Source organism: Salmo salar, chromosome ssa10 (genome assembly GCF_905237065.1).
Source record: "Salmo salar chromosome ssa10, Ssal_v3.1, whole genome shotgun sequence".
NCBI classification, from domain to species: Eukaryota; Metazoa; Chordata; class Actinopteri; order Salmoniformes; family Salmonidae; genus Salmo; species Salmo salar.
The window spans coordinates 17445156-17466507 of NC_059451.1; the positions used below are offsets into that span (position 1 = coordinate 17445156).

At 44.8% G+C, this 21352-nt stretch overlaps 1 pseudogene; it reads left to right on the forward strand.

Moving 5' to 3' along the window:
- The first annotated feature begins 11054 nt into the window (after nt 1-11054).
- Nucleotides 11055-21143, forward strand: LOC106613468 (dipeptidyl peptidase 9-like; annotated as a pseudogene).
- Nucleotides 21144-21352: the final 209 nt, after the last annotated feature.

The following is a 21352-nucleotide window of genomic DNA, read 5'->3' on the forward strand; positions in this document are numbered from 1 at the left end:
ATGTTTGACGGTGGGGATGGTGTTCTTGGGGTCATAGGCAGCATTCCTCCTCCTCCATACACGGCGAGTTGAGTTGATGCCAAAGAGCTCCATTTTGGTCTCATCTGACCAGAACACTTTCACCCAGTTGTCCTCTGAATCATTCAGATGTTCATTGGCAAACTTCAGACGGGCATGTATATGTGCTTTCTTGAGCACATTTCAGTCCTTCACGGCGTAGTGTGTTACCAATTGTTTCCCAGCTGCCTTGAGATCATTGACAAGATACTCCCGTGTAGTTCTGGGCTGATTCCTCACCGTTCTCATGATCATTGCAACTCCACAAGGTGAGATCTTGCATGGAGCCCCAGGCCGAGGGAGATTGACAGTTCTTTTGTGTTTCTTCCATTTGCGAATAATCGCACCAACTGTTGTCACCTTCTCACCAAGCTGCTTGGCGATGGTCTTGTAGCCCATTCCAGCCTTATGTAGGTCTACAATCTTGTCCCTGACATCCTTGGAGAGCTCTTAGGTCTTGGCCATGGTGGAGAGTTTGGAATCTGATTGATTGATTGCTTCTGTGGACAGGTGTCTTTTATATAGGTAACAAGCTGAGATTAGGAGCACTCCCTTTAAGAGTGTGCTCCTAATCCTTTTTTAAGTTTAGTTTCCGACTTCCTGTTTCCGGTCACAACTTGCAGACTTGTTTACGTGCTGCTGTGCGTTTTGTTGCCGATCTTACTTTGCTACCTGACTACTTCACGGTTTTTACTTTTTCATTACCGTATATTTTTAGTTTTTCCCTCACTCAACTTTTTTCGTTCAACTTTTTCACCCCGGAGGTTTTATCTGGACATGGTTCGTCAGGACTCCAAACAGCCGAAGCTAAGTAACATTAACACGATGCCTTCTAATTGCAGTCGTTGTACTTATAATATACAGGAGAACGATCGCCTTACGGCGAGGATAGCTGTGCTGCAAGCCCAGCTTCAGACGCAATCGTTAGGCAAGGGCAATTTCAGTGTAGGAAAGGATGAAACAGTGTCTGTGCCACCAGTAAGTACAGATAGTAACGTTAGTATAAACCCCCTCGCACAGTCCCCACAGCCGGACAACTTTCTCATGGCTTCTGGAGGGAAACGCTGTAGGAATGCTCAACCGGTGTCGCTTATTCAGCCGACAGAAACTTTCAACCGGTTCTCCCCATTAAGCGAGTCGGAGTCGGAGGCCGAAACTTCTCTGGTCTCTGCTCCTCCCATTGTGGGGTCTGAGACGCCGAAGTCATTGGCGACTCCATTACCCGCAGTATTAGACTAAAAACGAATCATCCAGCGATCATACACTGTTTACCAGGGGGCAGGGCTTCCGACGTTAAGGCTAATCTAAAGACGGTGCTGGCTAAAGCTAAAACTGGCGAGTGTAGAGAGTATAGAGATATTGTTATCCACGTCGGCACCAACGATGTTAGGATGAAACAGTCAGAGGTCACCAAGCGCAACATAGCTTCAGCGTGTAAATCAGCTAGAAAGATGTGTCGGCATCGATTAATTGTCTCTGGCCCCCTCCCAGTTAAGGGGAGTGATGAGCTCTACAGCAGAGTCTCACAACTCAATCGCTGGTTGAAAACTGTTTTCTGCCCCTCCCAAAAGATAGAATTTGTAGATAATTGGCCCTCTTTCTGGGACTCACCCACAAACAGGACCAAGCCTGGCCTGTTGAGGAGTGACGGACTCCATCCTAGCTGGAGGGGTGCTCTCATCTTATCTACGAACATAGACAGGGCTCTAACTCCTCTAGCTCCACAATGAAACAGTTAACAGCTCCACTGTTAGCCAGCCTGCCAGCTTAGTGGAGTCTGCCACTAGCACAGTCAGTGTGGTCAGCTCAGCTATCCCTATTGAGACCGTGTCTGTGCCTCGATCTAGGTTGGGCAAAATTAAAGATGGCGGTGTTCGCTTTAGCAATCTCACTAGTATAAAGACCTCCTCCATCCCTGCCATTATTGAAAGAGATTGTGATACCTCACATCTCAAAATAGGACTACTCAATGTTAGATCCCTCACTTCAAAGGCAGTTATAGTCAATGAACTAATCACTGATCATAATCTTGATGTGATTGGCCTGACTGAAACATGGCTTAAGCCTGATGAATTTACTGTGTTAAATGAGGCCTCACCCCCTGGTTACACTAGTGACCATATCCCCCGCGCATCCCGCAAAGGCGGAGGTGTTGCTAACATTTATGATAGCAAATTTAAATTTACCAACAAAAAAAACAACAACGACGTTTTCGTCTTTTAAGCTTCTAGTCATGAAATATATGCAGCCTACTCAATCACTTTTTATAGCTACTGTTTACAGGCCTCCTGGGCCATATGCAGCGTTCCTCACTGAGTTCCCTGAATTCCTATCGGACCTTGTAGTCATCGCAGATAATATTCAAATTTTTGGTGACTTTAATATTCACATGGAAAAGTCCACAGACCCACTCCAAAAGGCTTTCGGAGCCATCATCGACTCAGTGGGTTTTGTCCAACATGTCTCTGGACCTACTCACTGCCACAGTCATACTCTGGACCTAGTTTTGTCCCATGGAATAAATGTTGTGGATGTTAATGTTTTTCCTCATAATCCTGGACTATCGGACCACCATTTTATTACGTTCGCAATCGCAACAAATAATCTGCTCAGACCCCAACCAAGAAGCATTAAAAGTCGTGCTATAAATTCTCAGACAACCCAAAGATTCCTTGATGCCCTTCCAGACTCCCTCTGCCTACCCAAGGACGTCAAAGGACAAAAATCAGTTAACCACCTAACCGAGGAACTCAATTTAACCTTGCGCAATACCCTAGATGCAGTTGCACCCCTAAAAACAAAAAACATTTGTCATAAGAAACTAGCTCCCTGGTATACAGAAAATACACGAGCTCTGAAGCATGCTTCCAGAAAATTGGAACGGAAATGGCGCCACACCAAACTGAAAGTCTTCCGACTAGCTTGGAAAGACAGTACCGTGCACTATCGAAGAGCCCTCACTGCTGCTCGATCATCCTATTTTTCCAACTTAATTGAGGAAAATAAGAACAATCCGAAATTTATTTTTGATACTGTCGCAAAGTTAACTAAAAAGCAGCATTCCCCAAGAGAGGATGGCTCTCACTTCAGCAGTGATGAATTCATGAACTTCTTTGAGGAAAAGATCATGATCATTAGAAAGCAAATTACGGACTCCTCTTTAAATCTGCGTATTCCTCCAAAGCTCCGTTGTCCTGAGTCTGCACAACCCTGCCAGGACCTAGGATCAAGGGAGACACTAAAGTGTTTTAGTACTATACCTCTTGACACAATGATGAAAATAATCATGGCCTCTAAACCTTCAAGCTGCATACTGGACCCTATTCCAACTAAACTACTGAAAGAGCTGCTTTCTGTGCTTGGCCCTCCTATGTTGAACATAATAAACGGCTCTCTATCCACTGGATGTGTACCAAACTCACTAAAAGTGGCAGTAATAAAGCTTCTCTTGAAAAAGCCAAATCTTGACCCAGAAATTATAAAAAACTATCGGCCTATATTGAATCTTCCATTCCTCTCAAACATTTTTGAAAAAGCTGTTGCGCAGCAACTCACTGCCTTCCTGAAGACAAACAATGTACACGAAACGCTTCAGTCTGGTTTTAGACCCCATCATAGCACTGAGACTGCACTTGTGAAGGTGGTAAATGACCTTTTAATGATGTCAGACCGAGGTTCTGCGTCTGTCCTCATGCTCATAGATCTTAGTGCTGCTTTTGATACCATCGATCACCACATTCTTTTGGAGAGATTGGAAACCCAAATTGGTCTACATGGACAAGTTCTGGCCTGGTTTAGGTCTTATCTGTCGGAAAGATATCAGTTTGTCTCTGTGAATGGTTTGTCCTCTGACAAATCAACTGTACATTTCGGTGTTCCTCAAGGTTCCGTTTTAGGACCACTATTGTTTTCACTATATATTTTACCTCTTGGGGATGTCATTCGAAAACATAATGTTAAATTTCACTGCTATGCGGATGACACACAGCTGTACATTTCAATGAAACATGGTGAATCCACAAAATTGCCCTCGCTAGAAGCCTTTGTCTCAGACATAAGGAAGTGGATGGCTGCAAACTTTCTACTCTTAAACTCGGACAAAACAGAGAATCTTGACCTAGGTCCCAAGAAACAAAGAGATCTTCTGTTGAATCTGACAATTCATCTGGATGGTTGTACAGTCGTCTCAAATAAAACTGTGAAGGACCTCGGCGTTACTCTGGACCCTGATCTCTCTTTTGAAGAACATATCAAGACTGTTTCAAGGACAGCTTTTTTCCATCTACGTAACATTGCAAAAATCAGAAACTTTCTGTCCAAAAATGACGCAGAAAAATGAATCCATGCCTTTGTTACTTCTAGGTTGGACTACTTCTAGGTACGGCTACCCGGATAAAGCACTAAATAAACTTCAGTTAGTGCTAAATACGGCTGCTAGAATCCTGACTAGAACCAAAAAAATTGATCATATTACTCCAGTGCTAGCCTCCCTACACTGGCTTCCTGTTAAGGAAAGGGCTGATTTCAAGGTTTTACTGCTAACCTACAAAGCATTACATGGGCTTGCTCCTACCTATCTTTCCGATTTGGTCCTGCCGTACATACCTACACGTATGTTACGGTCACAAGACGCGGGCCTCCTAATTGTTCCTAGAATTTCTAAGCAAACAGCTGGAGGCAGGGCTTTCTCCTATAGAGCTCCATTTTTATGGAATAGTCTGCCTACCCATATGAGAGACGCAGACTCAGTCTCAACCTTTAAGTCTTTACTGAAGACATGATTAAGTGTAGTCTGGCCCAGGGGTGTGAAGGTGAACGGAAAGGCTGGAGCAACGAACCGCCCTTGCTGTCTCTGCCTGGCCGGTTTCCCCTCTTTTCACTGGGATTCTCTGCCTCTACCCCTATTACGGGGGCTGAGTCACTGGCTTACTGGTGTTCTTCCATGCCGTCTCTGGGAGGGGTGCGTCACTTGAGTGGGTTGAGTCACTGACGTGGTCTTCCTGTCTGGGTTGGCGCCCCCCCTTGGGCTGTGCCGTGGCGGAGATCTTTGTGGGCTATACTCGGCCTTGTCCCGGGATGGTATGTTGGTGGTTGGAGATATCCCTCCAGTGGTGTGGAGGCTGTGCTTTGGCAAAGTGGGTGGGGTTATATCCTACCTGTTTGGCCCTGTCCGGGGGTTTGGGGCCACAGTGTCTCCTGACCCCTCCTGTCTCAGCCTCCAGTATTTATGCTGCAGTAGTTTATGTGTCGGGGGGCTAGGGTCAGTCTGTCAAATCTGGAGTATTTCTCTTGTCTTTTCTGGTGTCCTGTGTGAATTTAAATATGCTCTCTCTAATTCTCTCTTTCTCTTTCTTTCTTTCTCTCTCTCGGAGGACCTGAGCCCTAGGACCATGCCTCAGGACTACCTGGTTTGATGACTCCTTGCTGTCCCCAGTTCACCTGGCCGTGCTGCTGCTCCAGTTCCAACTGTTCTGCCTGCAGCTATGGAACCCTGACCTGTTCACCGGACGTGCTACCTGTCCCAGACCTGTTGTCCCAGACCTGCTGGAACCCTGACCTATTCACCGGACGTGCTACCTGTCCCAGACCTGCTGTTTTCAACTCTCTAGAGACAGCAGGAGCGGTAGAGATACTCTCAAAGATCGGCTATGAAAAAGCCAACTGACACTTACTCTTGTGTTACTGACTTGTTGCACCCTCGACAACTATTATGATTATTATTATTTGACAATGCTGGTCATTTATGAACATTTGAACATCTAGGCCATGTGCTGTTATAATCTCCACCCGGCACAGTCAGAAGAGGACTGGCCACCCCTTATAGCCTGGTTCCTCTCTAGGTTTCTTCCTAGGTTTTGGCCTTTCTAGGGAGTTTTTCCTAGCCACCGTGCTTCTACACCTGCATTGCTTGCTGTTTGGGGTTTTAGGCTGGGTTTCTGTACAGCACTTTGAGATATCAGCTGATGTAAGAAGGGCTATATAAATACATTTGATTTGATTTGATCTCAGCCCGTTACCTGTATAAAAGACACCTGGGAGGCAGAAATCTTTCTGATTGAGAGGGGGTCAAATACTTATTTCCCTCATTAAAATGCAAATCAATTTATAACGTTTTTGACATGCGTTTTTCTGGATTTTTTTGTTGTCATTCTGTCTGTCACTGTTCAAATAAACCTACCATTAAAATTATAGACTGATCATTTCTGGGCAAACGTACAAAATCAGCAGGGGATCAAATACATTTTTCCCCTCACTGTATGACGTGCACACCCGGGGAAGGCTCTTTGTGGCTGGGGAGCTGGTCTGGGTCTACAGCCCCCTTAGAAAGAAAGACAGATTACCCAAGTTGAACAGCCACTGGGTGGGGCCCTGCAGCGTCCTGGAGAGGGTAGGGGAGGTTGTTTACCGGGTGCAGCTTTCTCCCAGGGGAAGAAAGGTGGCACTGCACCGGGATAGGTTAGCCCCATGCAGAGGGGCCTCTTCTCCCCAAACCCCAGGGACCCCCACAATTCCTCTCTCTGGCAATGACATTCCCCAGGCACCCACCCCCAGGCGCCGCAGACAAGGCTCTAGACAGCCCACTCCCCAGTCTCCCTCCCTGTGTCACCGCGTGGTTCCCTGGAGCAACGGACTGTATTCCCTTTTCCCGTATCATTGTCCCCCATATCCCTGCCTTCATCCCCTGGGACCCAGAGGGGCAGCCCCCTGCCACAGACTGAGCCCCCTGTTTCACATCTGGACACTCTGCGACCATCACGGCCACGCAGGCAAAGGAGACCTCCGGGTCGCTTCAGAGACTTTGTTTGTTCCCTCGGGGACGAGGGACTTTGTGGTGGGGGGGCTGTGTAGCGACCCGCACAGACAGCTGTGTGTTATGTTTTATGTTATTAGTTGGTTGTGTTGTACTTACCAGTACTCAGTGTTCGTGGGGTCTGACATGCTAATCAATCTGCTATCTGCCAATCACGGGAATGCCTGGAATGTTCTGATGCCGGGCATCCTGGTGGTTGGTGGAGTGGCATGTGGAGGGGTTGGCAGGGGGATGGAGCATTGCAAGTTAAGACCATGTTAAGCCATTGTTCTCTCTCTTACATCTGGTTTTCACAAGAGAAGGTCACGGTTGTTTTATACGGGTATCTTTAATTTATTTGGCGTGGGCTACGGCCGAACAGTAGCCTGTGTGGAGTTGGGTTAATAAACCGTGAATTCGTAAACTCAATCAACTGTCTGGACAATTGTTCCTTTACGATCTAGCCAGGTCATTACAATACTATGACAAAATCAACATTACAAAACCAAAGATCTTGATTTGTTTTAAGCAATTAATCTTGTCACCTTTTTGACGATAAACTTTTATACTAACATCACCAATCTGAGGGAAAAAGGACGTTGTCACGTCCTAACCATAGAAAGCTGTTATTTTCTATGGTAGAGTAGGTCAGGGCGTGACGGGGGTGTTCAAGTTTAGTTTTTCTATGTTGTCATGTTCTAGTTTGTATTTCTATGTTGTTTTTTTGGGGGGGAGGATCTCCAATTAGAGGCAGCTGGTCATCGTTGTCTCTAATTGGTGATCATACTTAAGTAGGTGTTTTTTCCACCTGGGTTTGTGGGAGATTGTCTTTGAGTTAGTGTTTTTTTCACCTCTGCGTCGCGGTTTGTTGTGTTGTTTTTCAGTTTATTTATATGTATTGCATAGTTTCACAGTTCAATAAAAATGTGGAACGATAATCACGCTGCAGTTTGGTCCGCTCCTTCCTACGACAACCGTGACAGACGTGTAATTCCCCCCAATTCGATGTGGTCAAAACGTCAGCTTGTATAATGTAGTAAAACATACTGTCCACATCATGGACAGTTGTCCTTGTACTATCACCGTCTTTCATGCAGGAAATGTACTGGTATCATAGTCTAGGCCAGTGGTTCCCAAACTTTTTATAGTCACGTACCCCTTCAAACATTCAACCTCCAGCTGCATACCCCCTCTAGCACCAGGGTCAGCGCACTCTCAAATGTTGTTTTTTGCCTTCTTTGTAAGCCTGTCAGACACACACTATATGATACATTTATTAAGCATAAGAATGAGTGTGAGTTTTTGTCACAACCCGGCTCGTGGGAAGTGACAAAGAGCTCTTATAGAACCAGGACACAAATAATACTATAATAATAATCAATAATTTTGCTCTTTATTTAGCGATCTTACATATAAAACTTTACTTGTTCATCGAAAATTGTGAATAACTTACCACAGGTTAATAAGAAGGGTGTGCTTGAAAGGATGCACATAACTCTGCAATGTTGGGTTGTATTGGAGAGAGTCTGAGTCTTAAATAATTTCCCAAACACAGCCTGTGCCTGTATTTAGTTTTCATGCTAGTGAGGGCAGAGAATCCACTCTCACATAGGTACGTGGTTGCAAAGGGCATCAGTGTCTTAACAGCGCGATTCGCCAAGGCAGGATAATCTGAGCGCAGCCCATTCCAGAAATCTGGCAGTGGATTCTGATTCAATTCAATTTTCACAGAACCGCTTGTTGCAATTTCGATGAGGCTCTCTTGTTCAGATATCGATAAGTGGACTGGAGGCACGGCGTGAAAGGGATAACGAATCCAGTTGTTTGTGTCGTCCGTTTTGGGAAAGTACCTGCGTAATTGCGCACCCAACTCACTCAGGTGCTTCGCTATATCACATTTGACATTGTTCGTAAGCTTGAGTTAATTTGCACACAAAAATCATACAATGATGGAAAGACCTGTGTGTTGTCCTAACGCAGACAGAGAAGAGCTCCAACTTCTTAATTAATCATAGCCTCAATTTTGTCCCTGTAATCCTAGATTCAGATCATTCAGGTGAGATAAAACATCACCCAGACAGGCCAGTCGTGTGAGAAACTCGTCATCATGCAAGCAGTCAGACAAGTGAAAAGTATGGTCAGTAAAGAAAACTTTAAGCTCGTCTCTCAATTTAAAAAAAGTGTCAATACTTTTCCCCATGAATAAGCAGCAGAAAATACACGAGAGTTGAGGGGCCTTGCTTTAAAACAAAGTTAACCATTTTTACTGTACTGTCCAAAACGTCTTTCAAGCTGTCAGGCATTCCCTTGGCAGCAAGAGCCTCTCGGTGGATGTTGCAGTGCACTCAAGTGGCGTCGGGAGCAACTGCTTGCATGCACGTTACTTCTCCGCTATGTCTCCCTGTCATGGCTTTTGCGCCATCAGTACAGATACCAACACATCTTGACCACCAAAGTCCATTTGATGTCACAAAGCTGTCATGTACTTTAAAAATATCCTCTCCTGTTGTCCTGATTTCCAGTGGTTTGCAGAAGAGGATGTCTTCTTTAATTGACCCCCCATAAACGTAAACGGACATATACCAGGAGCTGTGCCAGGCCCGCCAAGTCTGTTGACTCATCCAGCTGTAACGCATAGAATTCACTGGCTTGTATGCAAAGCAGTAATTGTTTTAAAACATCTCCTGACATGTCACTGATGCGTCGTGAAACAGTGTTGTTTGATGAAGGCATATCTGCGGCAGCAGGAAGAATGAAGCCCTCCACAATAGTATGGGGCTTGCCTGTCTTAGCCACTCGGTAGCTCACCATATAAGACGCTTCTAGCCCCTTCTTATTAATGGTATCTGTTGCTTTTATACATGTCTTACTACTCGAAAGTCATATTAATTCTCGCTCAAAAAACTCCGGTGGCTTATTTTTCAAATTGGCAGGTTTTGTTTCTAAATGTCTGCGCAAGAGTGAAAGTTTCATTGAGTTGTGAGATAGTACTTTTGCACATATAACACACTGTGGCTGAGGAAAGGCACTACTCCCAATATAAGTGAACCCCAAATCAATGTAGTTTTCATCATATTTGCGCCTCTTCGATGGTCCAACGTCCCTGTCTGTTATTCAGTGCTTTCAGGGGTAAGGAGGCAGTAGCTCTTCGGCTGCATCAGATTCACAACTGTCAGTGTCCATGCTAGCTGGGCTAACAACAAATGTAGAATTACTGATGCTAGCATTGGATGTGCTCGTGGAAGCAGAACAACTTGTGTCGTCGACAGGTGCAGGTGTAGTACTGCTGGTAGTAGCAGTACTCCCAGTAGAGCTGGTATGTGTCTCTATAGACGCGGGCCTTACTTTTTTTTAACCATTTATCAATTTTCGAGCAAACGGAATGAGCAGCAGCTACGTTTGGCTACATATGGACCGTTAGTGGAATTCCCGCAAGAAAATAATGGTTAATGTGATTTGACGTTAATTATTTGACTAGGCTACCTGTATTTGACATTGTGTTGTTATTTCACTGAACACTGGATTGTTTAATTTTATTTTTGGCAGTGAAACAAGGCTACTCAGGCGAGAGAAAAAAACTCACCCAAATATATAGCCTCGTTGGCTAACATTTGAAAATGTTAAGACATCTAAAAGAAATACACATATATATATATATATATATATATATATATATATATATATTTGTTTAAATGTGAATACCATTTTTATTAGGCGTACCCCCGACGGCATTGCGCGTACCCCCAGTTTGGGAATACCTGGTCTAGGCTATAGATTTTTTTTTTGGGCTTCAATGTTTTTTTAAATGTCTGTCATGGTAGGGTTTTTGCTTTTGTTTCACTTTAGAAGGTCACTCTTTGATATGCCTTGAGATGATGTACTTGGTTTATCAGGACTTTATCAAAGCAATCCAATGTCTCCATTTTAGGTGTTCGGAACTTGTACATTGTGAAAATGAAGAAGTGTACAGAGCACTTTGTGCATTGTTAAAGGAAAGAACTGTGCAAAGTGCTCCGTACATTGCTAAAGTGAAGAAGTGTACTAAGTGCTCACCAATAAGTGCTTGTGCTAGAAAATACTGGTAGGCACTCTGCTAACAAACCTAACTGTAGCATTGTAAGTCTTAATCCCTGAAAGTCTGTGTTGTGTTTAGCAGGTGTCCTCCATGAAACCTGTAGAGATTAAGACACAATGGTCAGGCACACGCATGGACCCCAAGATCTCCCCAGGGACCCCCACCTTCTTGGCCTTTATCAACAACAATGACCTGTGAGTGGTCAGCATTGAGACCGGGGAGGAGAGGAGACTCACCTACTGCCATAAAGGTTTGTGTAACATTATTGCTTCCATCCCTCTCCTCGCCCCTATCTGTGATCGAACCAGGGACCCTCTGCACACATCAACAACTGCCTCCCATGAAGCATCGTTACCTATTGCTCCACAAATGCTGCGGCTTTTGCAGACCAAGGAAAACAACTACTTCAAGGTCTCAGAGCGAGTGACGTCACCGATTGAAACGTTATTAGGGCGCACCCCACTAACTAGCTAGCCATTTCACACCGGTTACACTGGCACGGTACTAACACAAGAAACAATTTTGAGACTGATGCTAATTCACTTTCAGAAGTTTTGTTATTTATCAATTTGATTGATTTCTGTTAAATGAAATGTCTTCAACTTATCTGAAAGGGTGCACTTTTGGGTTAATACCGAGGATACACACAGGCCTGCATTTCGTTTGCATTACATTTTCAGCAGATAATGCTGTGTGAATATACTAACAAGAGTGTTCTTTTAAAAGTATGATGTAGTGTTTATGACCATATTTTTATTTTTTATTTTTTTAAATCAAGGTGGTTCTTGAACGGTCAAATGAAAGGGCAGCATCATTTTTTAACAATAAAGTGGACAGCAGAGGGCAGTCATCTGACAGTGCATACTTCTCTACCTTTCTTAGGGTCCCCCTTCACATGATTCAGCCCTAAGTCTGCAGGTGCCACCCTTGTGATCCAGGAGGACTTTGACTGCTTCACGGGCTACTGGTGGTTGCCAGCTGCTCCTGAAGGTGACTATCTTTATGTTTCTGGGATGCTTGTCCTTATTCTGCTTTGTTACCCTCTACCAGAGATATATCTTTTGACTGAACAGGATCTTTATTATTGAAGACCAAGTCCACTAGGTTAGGCAATTCTACAATCCACTGTAACACAAAGCACATTGGCTTTCGGCACATATTTACTGTTGAATAAAACAACTCAGTAGGTTCGTCTCGTTCTCTTTCAGACCCAGATGGGGGGGAAAGACCCTCCAGTTACTGTACGAGGAGGTGGATGAGTCAGAGGGGGAGTTAATTCACGTTCCCTCCCCAGCCCTGGAGGAGCGCAAGGCTGACGTTTACAGATACCCCCGCACAAGTCCGCTCTTTCACCCCCACCCCAAATGGCCTTGTTTTTTGGTACTGATTCATAACTTTTTCTTGAACTGTATTAGCTACTATCTACATTTTCATGTGGGGGATATTGTGGCTAGGCAGAGTTGTATTTTATACGTCAATATACATTTGAGTAACTTGAGCTATTGGACAGTAATCTCACATAAGATATGGTATCTAAGATGGGTACCTTGTGTCGCCCTGCTCTCAATTTTCCTCCTCAGGGAGTAAGAATCCTCAAATTACCCTCAAATTACCCTCAAACTGGCAGAAATCCAAACCAACCATCTTGGCAGAGTAAATGCATCTTCATAACTTGTCATGGTTTTGAACTGTGTTCGTATGTCTGTCTATTCATATTCTGTATGTCTACCTGTGTATTCTGTATGTCGCTTTCTGTTTCTATATTTTTGGTCTATGTATTCTGTATGTCCCTCAATGCCTATCTGCCTGTGTATTTTCATTCATCAGATTGTGAGCACCCAGGACAAGGAGCTGGTCCTGCCGTTCACTACCCTGTTCCCCGGGTTCGAGTACATTGCCCGCGCCGGCTGGACAAGACGGCAAATAGTTAATTCTAAAGACTGGAACAGACACAACTAACCAAACCTATCTATGCCATGGAATGGATTGTATCTGTAATGTAAAGGTGTAATTATTCCTATATATAAACCATTGAGTAAAGTGCTTGTAAAGATTAAAAAGGCGCCAAGCCTTGTGGTTTCATCTGCTAGAATTTTGTTTATTTATTGTAGCTTTATTTAACCATGTGAGTTAAGAAGAAATGCATATTTACAATGATAGCCTGATCATGTGACTTAGGCCAGCACCACCTGGAGTTCCATTCCATCCCACACTCACCAGCAATCTGGACTAGTCCTCACACGATTGTGCTACCCGCAGGGCTGAAATGGCAAGTTGCCCACTCCTGGTGGGTGACAGTTGTCTTGAGGTCTGTGCCAAGGCAAATGACACCGCAACCAGAAACCAACAGCCAATCAAGATCCTCTCCTCTACATGTTTTATTCCACCATGTGTGGGTGGGTTATCTGTTGAACCGCACCCATTTCTTCTCTCCAGAAGGGTAGCCTATGTCACGGAGCATGATCAATAAGCTAAGCCGACTTACTTTGATAAAGAAAAATGGATATAAAGTAACTCTTTCAATTTCAAGACAATCTTTCTCTACGAACTAGGAAATATGGATTTGTTTGAGGATATTTAGAAATGTTAGCCAGCTAATTATTTGATACTGACTTATAAGTGTAACATATCTCACTGCTCCTCTGTCCAGTGCATGGGCAGTGCTGTACAGGAGTCAGCAGAGGCTCCAGCTGGTCCTGCTGCCCCCGGGCCTGTTCATCCCTGTAACTCAGGACCAGGCCCAGAGGGAGGAGAGTGTGGAGGCTGTGCTTGAGGGGGTCCACCCCTTCATCATCTATGAGGAGATCACTGACATCTGGATCAATGTGAGTTAAAGTAACTCTGGCTTTGGCTCCAAGGCCTAGATTCTGACTTGAGATCTGAGCATGGAACTCAGTATGTAAAAAAAAATCATCCTGATTGCTTCCAGTGCCCTGATTAGCACAAAGGTGTAGTTACTTGCCTGTATTGGAAATGGCTGTTACTTGTAGTTTTTTGTTGGTTAGTTTGTCACATGAATGTTAAGTTACCTACCTCTCTTCCAATTATACATGGTGAAATGAAACGCTTTTGTTGTCTTGAACTTTGAAACCAACGAAGGGCTCATATTATGTCGGTTCTTTCTTTGTTTCAGGTCCATGACATCTTTTATCTTCTTTTTCAAACAAGCGATGAGGAGATCCCCTTCCTCGGGGCGAATGAGTCCAAAACTGGCTTCTGCCATTTGTACAAGGTCACCACACTGTTACAACAGGGCTGCAACCAGTGGGCCAGAGACTACACTCAGAACAAGGCAGTTAACCCACTGTTCCTAGGCCGTCATTGAAAATAAGAATTTGTTCTTAACTGACTAGTTAAATAAAGGTAAAATAAATCAAATAAAAATACAATTTTCTTTCTGGAATCTATTTATGGCCTAATGGTAAAGATGTGAATAAGGATGCACCTTCCAAAATCTTTATTTTTATAAAAAAATTAATTCACCCTTTTATTCTCCCCAATTTCGTGGCATCCAATTGGTAGTAGTTACAGTCTTGTCTCATCGCTGCAACTTCCGTACGGATTCGGGAGAGGCGAGAGTCAGCGTGTACTGCGCCCGGCCCGCTACAGGAGTCGCTAGTGCGCGATGAGACAAGGATATCCCTGCCGGGCCAAACCCTCCCGAACCTGGACAACGCTGGGCCAATTGTGCGCCGCCCCATGGGCCTCCCGGTCGCGGCCGGCTGCGACCCAAAATCTATTTGATAATGGGTAGGTCAACTCATTTCATCTACCGTTGTTCCCTACAGATGACTTTAAGTGCCCGATTAAGGAGGAGGTGGCGTTAATCAGTGGGGTGTTCACTTTTCTACTGGCTTTTCACCCTCACTACAAAAACATGAATGTATCAATGCACAATATGTTAACATAAATAAGCACACACTTACCTCACAAATTGAGACAACGGAATGGCACTGTAAATTCAATGTTGCTTCTTCATCGTTTTTGAATGAGCCACTCCCCCAAGGGCAGCAACATATATAACAATAGTATCTGCTATTGCTATAGTGCCTTAAGGGCAAACATCAATAGTATCTGCCCTTACTATACTAACTGCCTAAGAGCAACAACATAAATACTATCTGCCCCTTCTGCACTAGTAACTGCCCCAAGAGCAGCACCATGAACAGTGATATGCATTTGATGTTGTTTCTTTCTCAGGGTGCCAAGGAGATTACATTCTACCAGAGATCTTTCATTTCCCAGGGAAGTCAGGGTTCCAGCTATACGGCATGTTGCACAAACCACACAACTTTGTACCTGGCAGAAAGCACCCCACCATCCTCTGTATTGAGGCCCCCAGGTTTGTTCTATTAAAATGTTATTATCCTGTAATGTAGTCTGTTTGATTTTATATAATTAGGCAAGCCAGTTAAGAACAAATTCTTATTTACAATGACGGCCTACCCCGGCCAAACCCTAACTCGGACGACGCTGGGACAATTGTGCGCCGCTCTATGGGACTCCCAATCACTGCCGGTTGTGATACAGCCTGGAATTGAGTATAGAACAAGAAGGCCCGCACACTGTTAAAGCTCCCAGTTCACCGCTTTATTGACAACGTTTTCATCCGAAACGGATCTTCGTCAGGTCAAACACACTGAGTGTTCACATCCCAAAATATACACATTTCACCTCACATAACCATTGTGGACATGACGCATGGTGGCTGTCATACGTTTCATCTTCTGATGAAGAGTAAGAAATATCGGACCAATACGCAGCGTGGTAAGTGTCCATACTTATATTTTTATTCATACGTGAACACTGAAACAAAACAAGAAAACGCACGACAGTCCTGTATGGTAACCTTGACTATACCTGGAACAATCACCCACAAACACAAGAGAAAATAAACCCATATAAATATGGCCTCCAATTAGAAGCAACGACAACCAGCTGCTTTTAATTGGAGGTCGTTCCCAAAACTAACATAGAAATACAAATACTAGAAATACGAACATAGAACAATACCCAAAAAACCCCAACACAAAACAAACACACCCCTGCCACGTCCTGACCAAACTACAACAACAAATAACCCCTTTTACTGGTCAGAACGTGACAGTACCCCCCCCAAAGGTGCAGACCCCGGATGCACTTCACACACAAAAAATAGACACAAAAAAATAAACCCCAAAACAAAAATAAATCCTAAACTAAAGGGAGGGAAGGGAGGGTGACTACCGTCACCGACGGCTCCCGTGCTACACCCCCCCCCCAAAATCCTCCTCCATAGTCCCCAACCTAACCTGTCCACCCCCGCTGGAGGGCGACTCTGGGCGCGCCGGACTGGAGGGCGACTCTGGGCGCGCCGGACTGGAGGGCGACTCTGGGCGCGCCGGACTGGAGGGCGACTCTGGGCGCGCCGGACTGGAGGGCGACTCTGGGCGCGCCGGACTGGAGGGCGACTCTGGGCGCGCCGGACTGGAGGGCGACTCTGGGCGCGCCGGACTGGAGGGCGACTCTGGGCGCGCCGGACTGGAGGGCGACTCTGGGCGCGCCGGACTGGAGGGCGACTCTGGGCGCGCCGGACTGGAGGGGACGCTGTCGCCGGACTGGATGGGACGCTGTCGCCGGACACTCTGGACGGTGCGCTGTCGCCGGAAGTCCCCGACAGGGAATGCGCACTGGCGGCCTGATGTGTGGGGCTGGCTTAGGAGGCTCCAGACTAGGGACATGCACCATAGGGCTAGTGCAAGGAGCAGGAACAGGACGTACTGGACTGGACAGACACACTACAGGCCTGGTGCGTGGGGCTGGCTTAGGAGGCGCCAGACTAGGGACATGCACCTCAAGGCTAGTGCGAGGAGCAGGAACAGGACGTACTGGACTGACGCACTACAGGCCTGGTGCGTGGGGCTGGCTTTGGAGGCGCCAGACTAGGGACACGCACCTCAAGGCTAGTGCGAGGAGCAGGAACTGGATACACAGGGCCTTGACTACGCACTGGATGTCTGAAGGACACAGCCTGCATAACCCGTTCTGGCTGGATAGTTACCGTAGCCCAGCACGGGCGGAGTGCTGGTATCGACCGCACCGGCCTATAGGTGCGCACTGGTGATACAGTGCGTATCTCCGCATAGCGTGGTGTTTTCTTGGTCCGACGCTCCCCATATTAAGCACGGGAAGTTGGCTCAGGTCCCAGTCCTGGGAAATTTTTTGGGGGGGCTGCCTCTCAGGCTTCCTTGCCAGCCGTGTTCCCAAATAACGTTCTTGATCCTCTCCAGTCTTCCTCCATGGTCCTTCTCCAGCCAGTATCTCCTCCCAAGTCCATGACTCCATATACACCTCCTGCTGCTCCCTCCTCCGCTGCTTGGTCCTCGTTTGGTGAGTGATTCTGTCATACGTTTCGTCTTCTGATGAAGAGTAAGAAATATCAGACCAATACGCAGCATGGTAAGTGTCCATACTTATATTTTTATTCATACGTGAACACTGAAACAAACCAAGACCACGCACGCCAGTCCTGTATGGTAACCTTGACTATACCTGGAACAATCACCCACAAACACAAGAGAAAATAAACCCATTTAAATATGGCCTCCAATTAGAAGCAACGACAACCAGCTGCTTTTAATTGGAGGTCGTTCCCAAAACTAACATAGAAATACAAATACTAGAAATACGAACATAGAACAATACCCCCAAAAACCCCAACAACACAAAACAAACACACCCCTGCCACGTCCTGACCAAACTACAACAACAAATAACCCCTTTTACTGGTCAGAACGTGACAGTGGGTGCTAAAAATATTTGTATATCTCTAATAATTAAATAACAATGAGATGGGTACATGTAATGGTTCTAGAAAATAATATATATTTACAAAATGACCAATTGGGTAACATGGACGGCAAGACAAATCAAAGTAAATCGAACCAGGGTCTGTAGTAGTGTCGCCTCTAGCACTGAGATGCAGTGCCTTAGACCGCTGTGCCACTCGGGAACCCAAAAATGTATACAAATAAAGATCATGTTAAAGGTTTTCTTATGTATATTTTTAATGTTGAGTGGGTGTTTTTGTTTGTGCTCCAGGTGCAGTTAGTAAATAACTCGCACAAAAGAGTGAAGTACTTGAGGCTGAACACCCTAGCGTCACTAGGCTACTCTGTTGTTGTCATCGATGGGTGAGGCCTCAAGTTCGAGGGGCTCTGAAAAACAAAATGGTAGCACAACTTTACATCTCTGCTAACCCTACATCATTGTTGTAGGTATTGACAAAATATGTGATTTCTGTATTGCCAGTTTATCAATCTGTATTAGCAGGGTTGTGTTCAGGAAGGCACAATGGAGCAACATCAAAAAGGACGTTCTTATTGGACAAGCCCAGATAGTACGTTCCCATTTCAGCAAAGTTTTCTCCTATTTCGTGCCTTCTGAACAAGACACAGTCCATGCGAGTCTTGACATTCCTTTCCCACTTTCTGTGGGTCTCAGGGCCAGGTGGAGGGGCCGCAGTACGTGACCGACAAGCACAAGTTTGTTGACCTAAGTCGCGTGGCCATCCACGGCTGGTCCTACGGCGGCTTCCTCTCCCTCATGGGCCTCGTTTACAGGACCAACATCTTCAAGGTGAGGTGAAAGTTCAAAGTTTCCACTGAAGAGCTTTAGGGGACTATTCTTTGGACTAGGTCACAATTTCACATCACATGCATTCTGTGTAAAAAAATAGAATATTGTGATGGCAGGCCGTGCAGTTCTATGACCTCGAACCATGAAAGGGTAGTAATGTAGCCCAGCCCTGGTAAAATCAACAAGCCCAAAATATTGACTCTAAACCTGAATTTAACACTACAAGGTCTTGACTGGATGTAGCTATGGTTACTCCTCACTCTTACCCAGTTAACATTGTAGACTCACAATCTCAAGTCATTTAAGCCTGCTTGATTTGAGCTGTCCTTGTTTGGTCCAGGTGGCCATAGAGGTGACTGTGTGGATGGCTTACGACACGGGTTACACAGAGCGCTACATAGACCTGCCTGAGAACAACCAGCAGGGCTACGAGACCGGCTCGGTCGACCCTGCACTTAGACAAGCTGCCCAGCGAGTGAGTCATCACGGTTCATTACAATTTACTGTCAATCTCAGGGTGCTTAACAGGCAATAAGTAAAAGCAGCAGTAAGCACTCTCCAAAGTGCAGCTGTGCAGCACTGTCCTGCAGCACTGTTCATTCCTTGTGTTGGTATAGTGCTGATGGGATAGACTTGCTTGGAATGCATTTCAATTAGCCTAGTCCTAGATTTGTTTGTGCTGTATAGCCAACTCTTATGACAATAACCATAGGAGTTGGCTATACAGCATAAACAGATCAGGGATCAGGCTCATTTTCGATTCGAGTGGAAATACTTTTTCTTTAATATTTTGTTTTCCTACCCAGGCCTAACCGGTTACTTATTTTACACGGATTCCTTGACGAGAATGTGCACTTTTGGTTGTTGGGCTGGGAAGCCTTATCTGCTACAGGTAGGAGGGTATTGGGTTTAGTTGTTTACATGTCCACTCCATGTAAGATGGGACACAACACACGTTATAGTGTTTATTTGCGTGTGAGGCTTCAGGGTAGAAAATGAAGAGCGATGAGAAGAGAATTGAGTATGTGCGGTGAAACCGTTTCCCAGGCTTTAGTTGAAATGTTGGCGAAAACAAACAAACACACTACGAAGAAGAAACGAGTATGACTCATTTCTTTTTCAAAGGAATCTTTTCATAGCATATAAACATCAACTTTGAAATGAGGAAGGTCGGTGCTTTCTTGCCGGGGCTTTCTCTTTCCTCCATATCTGATCCTTTGTCTCCATCTCTTCAGATCTACCCCAACGAGAGACACAGCATCCGATGCCCAGAGTCTGGAGAGCACTATGAGATCATGCGGCTGTACTTCCTCCAGCAGTACCTCTGATGAGGGCTGCAGTTGAACGGAAAGAGCCCACCTCTCCACTCTCTCTCCTCCCCCCATTGCCCAATGTCACTATTCCCCTCCACATACACACACTTTGTGCCCCACGACCTTCCGCCATTTGCATCTGACCCCGCCCCCATGCCGAGAGCAGAAATGTGTCACCTGTCAGTTTTTAACTGGACAATGACTGCAAAGAAGATGAAGAGTGAAAAAAAAATAACAAGCGGAACATTTTCAGAAACAGGCTTGTTAGCGTCTTGGAGTGATTTAATGTTTTATTTGGGATTTTTGTGCCACACCCTGTTAGCAAAACTCCACCCCAGGAACTCTCACTACCAAAACTCCACCCCAGGAACTCTCACTACCAAAACTCCACCCCAGGAACTCTCACTACCAAAACTCCACCCCAGGAACTCTCACTACCAAAACTCCACCCCAGGAACTCTCAATACCAAATGTGTCTTTGTTTCTTCTACACCATGCTTCTACACCTGCATTGCTTGCTGTTTGGGGTTTTAGGCTGGGTTTCTGTACAGCACTTTGTGATATCAGCTGATGTAAGAAGGGCTATATAAATACATTTGATTTGATTTTGATTTGATTTGTACGCCTACAGTATGTAGATATTCCATTAAAAAAAAATCTGCCGTTTTCAGCTACAATAGTCATTTGCAACATTAACAATGTCTACACTGTATTTCTGTTCAATTTTATGTTATTTTAATGGACACATTTTTTTTTTTCAAAAACAAGGTCATTTCTAAGTGACCCAAAACTTTTGAACGGTAGTGTACATTAATATTGTTTGTTTTGGTTTTAAGGGATCATTCACTATCTTAAAAACAAAAAGTTGCACAAATTGTTATGCAGCTGAAGAATAGAAGACTGTAGATATACCATTACTATAAATATTTACACCATTCCATGAAACATATGTTAACACTTGATTACTTCATGGAGTGTTGTGGGAGAATTGGGATTTCTGCTAGAACCATACAGCTGTTATTTTCAATGCAGGGGCTAAAAGTCCATTCACCTCCATCATGTTGACCCTTTACCCAGATTCCAAATGTATAGCATCTGTATTCTGCACGTTTTTTGTTGTTGCTTTCCATAGGCCTTATATGAACTGTATCGTAGATGATCTACTCTAGTGTTTTCAATGTAGAATCCATTTTGTGACGTGACCAAATGTCCCACAAATGTCATGAGCCATGAGATACATGGACTTCCACAAGGCAATGTACACCCCAAATAAAATGTAGATGTGATAAGAAATGCCTCATACCTCAATAATGGATTCAACTGGAATTGTCAGACTTCTAGAAGATGCGCATCATGAGAGTAATGCCTGCTGGAACAAATGTTGTAATCATCTTGGCTATACACATGTTTTCAAGTCTTGCTCAGTTAATCAAATAGATCATTTTCCCATGATGTTGAAACTGTTGGATTTCTGTGGGATGACATGCAAATACTTTCCTA